We start from the raw sequence: 6,249 nt of genomic DNA, 5'->3' as shown, positions 1-6,249 counted from the left end.
TAACTGTTGCCCTCTGCATCTGCCCAGCTGTGGGTCGCTGTGTTAACTGTTGTCCTCTGCGTCTGCCCAGCTGTGGGTCGCTGCGATAACTGTTGTCCTCTGCATCTGCCCAGCTGTGGGTCTCTGCATTAGCTGTTGCCCTCTGCGTCTGCCCAGCTGTGGGTCGCTGCGTTAACTGTTGCCCTCTGCGTCTGCCCAGCTGTGGGTCGCTGCGTTAACTGTTGTCCTCTGCGTCTGCCCAGCTGTGGATCTCTGCGATAACTGTTGCCCTCTGCATAGAGAAGCTTCTCCTACCAAAGCTGGGAACCGCAGTGTCTGGCCTGATTGTTGGCGGTCTCCCTTCTGGACTCCCAGCATTGCTCAGTCCTCCGCTATGGTGGGCCATTCTCTCCCCTGAGTCTTCTTTTGAATCATCAGATTGTAAAACACCAATGCAGAAAGGAAAGGGGAACTAACGTTTTAACTTGTTAGTAACTTCATGTATTTTTAAAAGATTATCTAGCCGAGCAGTGGTGGTGCATGCCTTTAATCCCAGCACTTGGGAGGCAGAGGTAAGCGGATTTCTGAGTTCGAGGCCAGCCTGGTCTACAGAGTGAGTTCCAGGACAGCCGGAGCTACACAGAGAAACCCTGTCTCGAAAAACAAACAAACAAACAAAGGTTATCTATTTACGTAGATGAGTGTTCTACCTGTATATACACCCGTATGAAGAAGAGTGTATCAGATCCCATTACAGGTGGTTGTGAGCCACCATGTGGTTGCTGGGGATTGAACTCAGAACCTCTGGAAGAGCAGCCAAGTGGTCTTAGCCACAGAGCCATTTCTCTAGCCCCTGTAACTTAAGATTTAAAGAAAACTTGAAGAAAAGCTTTCCCCCCACACTTGTGATGTCATGCAGAGCCCTAAACATCAGTACAAGCTTCACTTGATTCTCTCTTTTAAGTCAGACAGTACTTTGTATGGATTCAGTGTGTTTCCTTGTATTATTTAGTGTGTGTGTGTGTGTGTGTGTGTGTGTGTGTGTAGATGTGCCTGTGTGTGTAGAAGTGATATGGTGTGTGTAGATGTATGTGGGCTATGTGTGTAGATATGTGTGGGGGCCGGTATGTGTATGTATACATGTGTGTAGGTGTGTGTGGGTATTGTGTGTGTGTGTGTAGGTATGTATGTGTGTTTGGATGTGGGTGGGTGTTATATGTGTGTAGGTATGTATGTGTGTTTGGATGTGGGTGGGTGTTATATGTGTATGTGTGTAGATGTGTGTAGAATACATGTGTGTGTAGATGTGTGTGTAGGTATGTTGTGGTGACTGTATATATGTGTGTGTGTGTAGACATGTATATATATATATAGATATGTATATTGTGTGTTTAGATGTAGGTGCGTGGGTGTAGTGTGATGTGTAAGTATATGTAGGTATGCATGGTATGATGTATATATGGAGAATTTTGTGGAACTGGCTCCCTCCTACTTTTATTTAGGATCCAGGCTCCATCTCAGAACCTCAGGCTGCCTGGACTGTGCTCCTTGTCTCCTGAGCCAGCTCAGCAGCCCTCCTCTATTTTCTTTTTACATGAACTGAGACACTCTCTGCTCTTCCAGTTGTCTCTAACCCACACTCAGACAGACTTTTAAATATGCACTGGTGGACATTATAATACAATATGCACTCACGTACACTGATGCGAGCACGTTCATAACCACCTGAGTGGTACACACACCTGTCTAAGCACCAGTGTGAACGGTGATCCTGTAACAGAAAGGTACAATTCCACTCTTGTCTGGTTTGCTAAAGCACTGGCTCTTGTTTAGTTTTTTAAAAAATATTTTTAAAACATATCTTGCGGTATGTGTGTATGTGTGTGTGTTTTCCTGTGTATGTATCTGTACTGGCTGGTTTTGTGTGTTAACATGATACAAGCTGGAGTTATCCCAGAGAAAGGAGCCTCCCTTGAGGAAATGCCTCCATGAGATCCAACTGTAAGGCATTTTCTCAATTAGTGATCAAGAGAGGAGGGCACCTTGTGGGTGGTACCATCCGTAGGCTGGTAGTCTTGGGTTCTATAAGAGAGCAGGCTGAGCAAGCCAGGGGAAGCAAGCCAGTAAGTAATATCCCTCCATGGCCTCTGCATCAGCTCCTGCTTCCTGACCTGCTTGAGTTCCAGTCCTGACCTCCTTTGGTGATGAACAGCAATGTGGAACTATAAGTTGAATAAACCCTTTCCTCCCCAACTTGCTTCTTGGTCATGATGTTTTGTGCAGGAATAGAAACCCTGACTAAAACAATATCCATGTGTTTGGAGTGGCTGTGGAGACTAGAAGAGGGTGTTGGATTTCCTGCTATTAGACTTCCAAGTGTCTGTGGAACATCAGGTCAGTGTTGAAAACTGAACCCAGGTCCTCTGCAAGAGCATCCAGCCAGTGTTGGCTAATGACTCCAGCCTGTGCCACTAACTTTTAACCAGCCATTCTGTTTGGGCTTTCAGTGGTGACCATGATGTCCTTACTGCTATGTCTTACTAATTAACTTATTTAACTCATAATTATGAAAGACGAGAATTTAGCCCACGTACTCACCCCATCCTCCAGACTGACACCACTTTTCTGAACTCTTCTAAGGGCGAGTATCTTCAATCAACAACTGAAGTCTCAACAGTTGCTCTAGCCACCAGGGAAAGGCAACTGACCTCCCATTTTGTAAGTGGAGGATGTTAGTGTGCTAATTCTTTACTCTGCTCCCTTTTTGGAAGCTACCACTTTACTTTCACATTGTCATGTTAGACCGATTTTATTCTGACCTCTTGGCGCGGTGAACTGAAGCTCTCTGAAGAAGCCGATCTGGCACTAATGAGCCGACCCAGTGGGGAAAGGCACTGCTGCACAGGTCTGGTTGACCTGAGCTCAGCAGCTGGGAGCACTCACATATGTGGAAGCAGAGCACCACCTTCATACGATTGTCTTTTGGCCTCCTTGTGGGCAACGTGGCATGCATGCCTGCTCATACAACAGGACAACAATATGTCAAGGGCACACAAGATGACTCTGTAGGTAAACATGCTTGCTGCCAAGCCTGACGACCGTAGTTTGATTCATAAGACCCACATGGTAAAAGGAGAGAACCTACTTCCCCACAAGTTAACCTCTGACCTCTACACAGGCAATGTGCCTCCCACAGACAAAACAAATAAATAGATATATATTTTTAAATTGTTTTAAATGAGAGAAACTACATCTATATTCAAGATCCTGAAAACCACTTGACCTTGGCTTATTAGAACATGGCACTGGTGGAGAGAAGTGACCTAACAGGTCAGGAAACAGAATTACCTTGGTTTGGCTTAAGCCCTTTAGCCTTCGCATGGGACCTAACAGTCTCATAAGCAATAGACCAGTTTCTGGACTGTATCGTTAACTTTCGTAGACTTCTAGCCCTGCCACACCTAAGGCTAAGAGTGCAGCGTGTGACAGGATAGAAGAGCTCTAGCTCTCCCTTCTTTGCTGCAACCCTCCTACCTTACCCGCCCACAAGTGTTCCGGTATGGAATACAATGGTTGGCAAAGGTATTGAATTACGGCTTTCTTTTGCTCTGTGACAAGAAACATTTGTGTAATCTCTCTGGAATTCAGGGCAACTTGAATTCTAATTTCTCGGGCACGGTCACCCTTGCACAGCTCAGCATGAAGGAGCTTCTTGGAAGCAGTCGTCGCTTTACATTGACAGTTTTGGCGCCCAACTTGGACTTTCCCCCAGTGGCTCAGGTACCACCACAGGCCCTTTCTGTATTGCTGATCCATGATCCTTACGAGCTCCAGATCATAGAGACACTGGAGAGGCACTCATTACCTTCAGTCCCACAGCAGGGAGTATTCCGGGGCTCCCCCATGGTGTACATCGGCTTCATAGAAAAGCCCCAAAATAAAAGACTGGATTCTTGAGTCAGAGGCCATGTTATTGGCCCCTCCGGGAGGATATATGTAAGGAGTGAGCAGCAGCCTCTGGAGCACACACATGCTCATGAGGTAAATGTGCAGGACAGACCAGAGAAGTAGAGGAACCAGACTCGGGGTAAAATTGAGGAAGCTACCTTCAAAAATAGTACCTAAAGCAACCCAGAGTACGTCCCATGACTTAGCACAGAACGCTGTGATTTCAGGATGAGGGGACGGCTCCCCAGACTTGAAAATCAGCAACTCAAGGAAAAGGCAAGTTTTCTGATGCCCCAGCTGGATTCACGTTTCATGATAATGGTGCCTCAACTGGCAAATACTTAGAAAATGGGATAATTTAAAACTGATGATAACTTGTTTTTATAGCTCCCTTAAGGGGGAACACTTGGATAGTATTAATTATTTTGTTGTTGTTGGTTTGAGACAGGGCTTCTCTGTGTAACCTTGGCTGTCCTGGAACTCACGCCGTAAACCTGGCTGGCCTGTAATCCAGGGAGATCCGCCTGCCTCTGCCTCCCAAGTGCTGGGGTTGAAGGCGTGCACCACCATCACCTCATCACCTGGGATAGTCCTATTTTTTTTTTAATCCACTAGATACTTTGGACATGCACACACTTATATACATACATACATACATATATACATACTACATACATACATACATCACACACACACACACACACACTGACACATTGACTGTGTTTGTGTGTACAATCTGTGACTGGCTGTGTCTAAATTTGAAGCAATAGGAAGTGTTTTGAAACCTACAGCGAACTGCTAAAATGACTAAACCCTGTGATGAAATGGGAAGGAGAGCTGGGCACGCCTTTAGTCCAGCATTTGGCAGGCAGGATCCTAAGGGTTCAAAGTCAGCTGCCCCTGACTGGATATAAACAGGAAGTACGTAGTGGGAGTTGGGAGGATATATGCTTGCCCCTGATTGGACCTGATGGGAAATATGTTGCCTTCTTAAGCCTCTGCAAGGCGTGACTGGTGGCCATTTTTGGAAACCCAAAGATGGACGGAGCCAGAGAGTCTCTCAACCTGGCCATTATTTGATTAAAGGTTGCTTCAAATTTGGCTTTAAATTGTGGTTGTGACTTTACCCTCCACCAGAAGGATGAACTCAGGTCACAATCCTCTCACCTCAGCTCACTCTGTGAGGAGGTTTGACATGTTCAACCACCCCTGCCTTCAGCGGGAAAAACTTAAGAGAAATAAATAAACTGGCTCACTTTTCTTATAATTAACGTTTTAAACTTCAATTTTAAGTTGCCTCAGGCAGCACAGTCGGAGACCGAATCTCCTATTGCCAATTATACAACGTGAAAACTGACAAATGAATTTAAATGAGAAAGCTGTACAATGTTTGTTTTCTATTTTTGCATGTTTGTGTGTATTGTCTACTTATGTTTGTATATTGTTTACATGAAACAAAATTGACTTAGAAGCAACTAGGCATTCATAACTTAGAAACACAAGCTTGAGCAGGGTATGGTAGACTGTTATTCCAGCTCTTGAGAGGACGGAGGCAGGAGGATCAGGTGTTCAAACTCATCCTCAGCTTCACAGAAGTTTTAGCCCACGATTACCTACCTTAAAATCCTTAAATTGTAGCCTCTTTTTTTTTTTTTTTTTGGCTGTGTAGCCCAGGCTGGTCTTGAACTTACTATAATGTAACATAGGATGTTTGATCTTAACTCAAACAACCCTTTGCCTTAACTACCCAGGCCTGTGGTTATAGGCACATACCATCACACCTGGCAACTTGGATGGAAACCTAAGTAGATAAGCTTCGTTTAATGGAGCTATGGTTCAGAGCACTTGCTGCTCTTGCAAAAGACTTAGCTTTGGTTCTCGCAGCTATTCCGCGTGGCTCCCAGACACCTATAGTCCCAGCCTCAAACAGACCTGACGCCTCTGCCCTCCACAGGCACCTCACTCATGTACACATGCCCCGACACACAGACTCACGCATGCGCAGACTTTAAAAAAAATGGTACTTTAAAACGAACTTGTACATATTTTTGTTTCACTGAACGTGCTGGTGCATGCCTGTGACCTCAACATCTGGAAGGGGTTGGGGGCAGAAGGATCGTGAGTTTGAAAGTCAGCCTGAGCTGTACAGCAAGACTTTGTCTCCAGACAATTATGTGACCCTCTGAAGTGTTGAGAATGAGTGGCTGTTGAATGCTTATCACCACCCCCACAAAGCCTCAGAACATCATGGCAGTGAGAGCAGAGAGCATGAGAGAGGTGGGTGGTGTGGAACTGTTTTCTGGGCAGGACAGAGCTGTTGAA

This window comes from Apodemus sylvaticus, chromosome 8 (genome assembly GCF_947179515.1).
Source record: "Apodemus sylvaticus chromosome 8, mApoSyl1.1, whole genome shotgun sequence".
In the NCBI taxonomy this organism is placed as follows: domain Eukaryota; kingdom Metazoa; phylum Chordata; class Mammalia; order Rodentia; family Muridae; genus Apodemus; species Apodemus sylvaticus.
The sequence above is the reverse complement of the archived record's forward strand: the minus strand, read 5'-3'. Positions refer to the sequence as shown.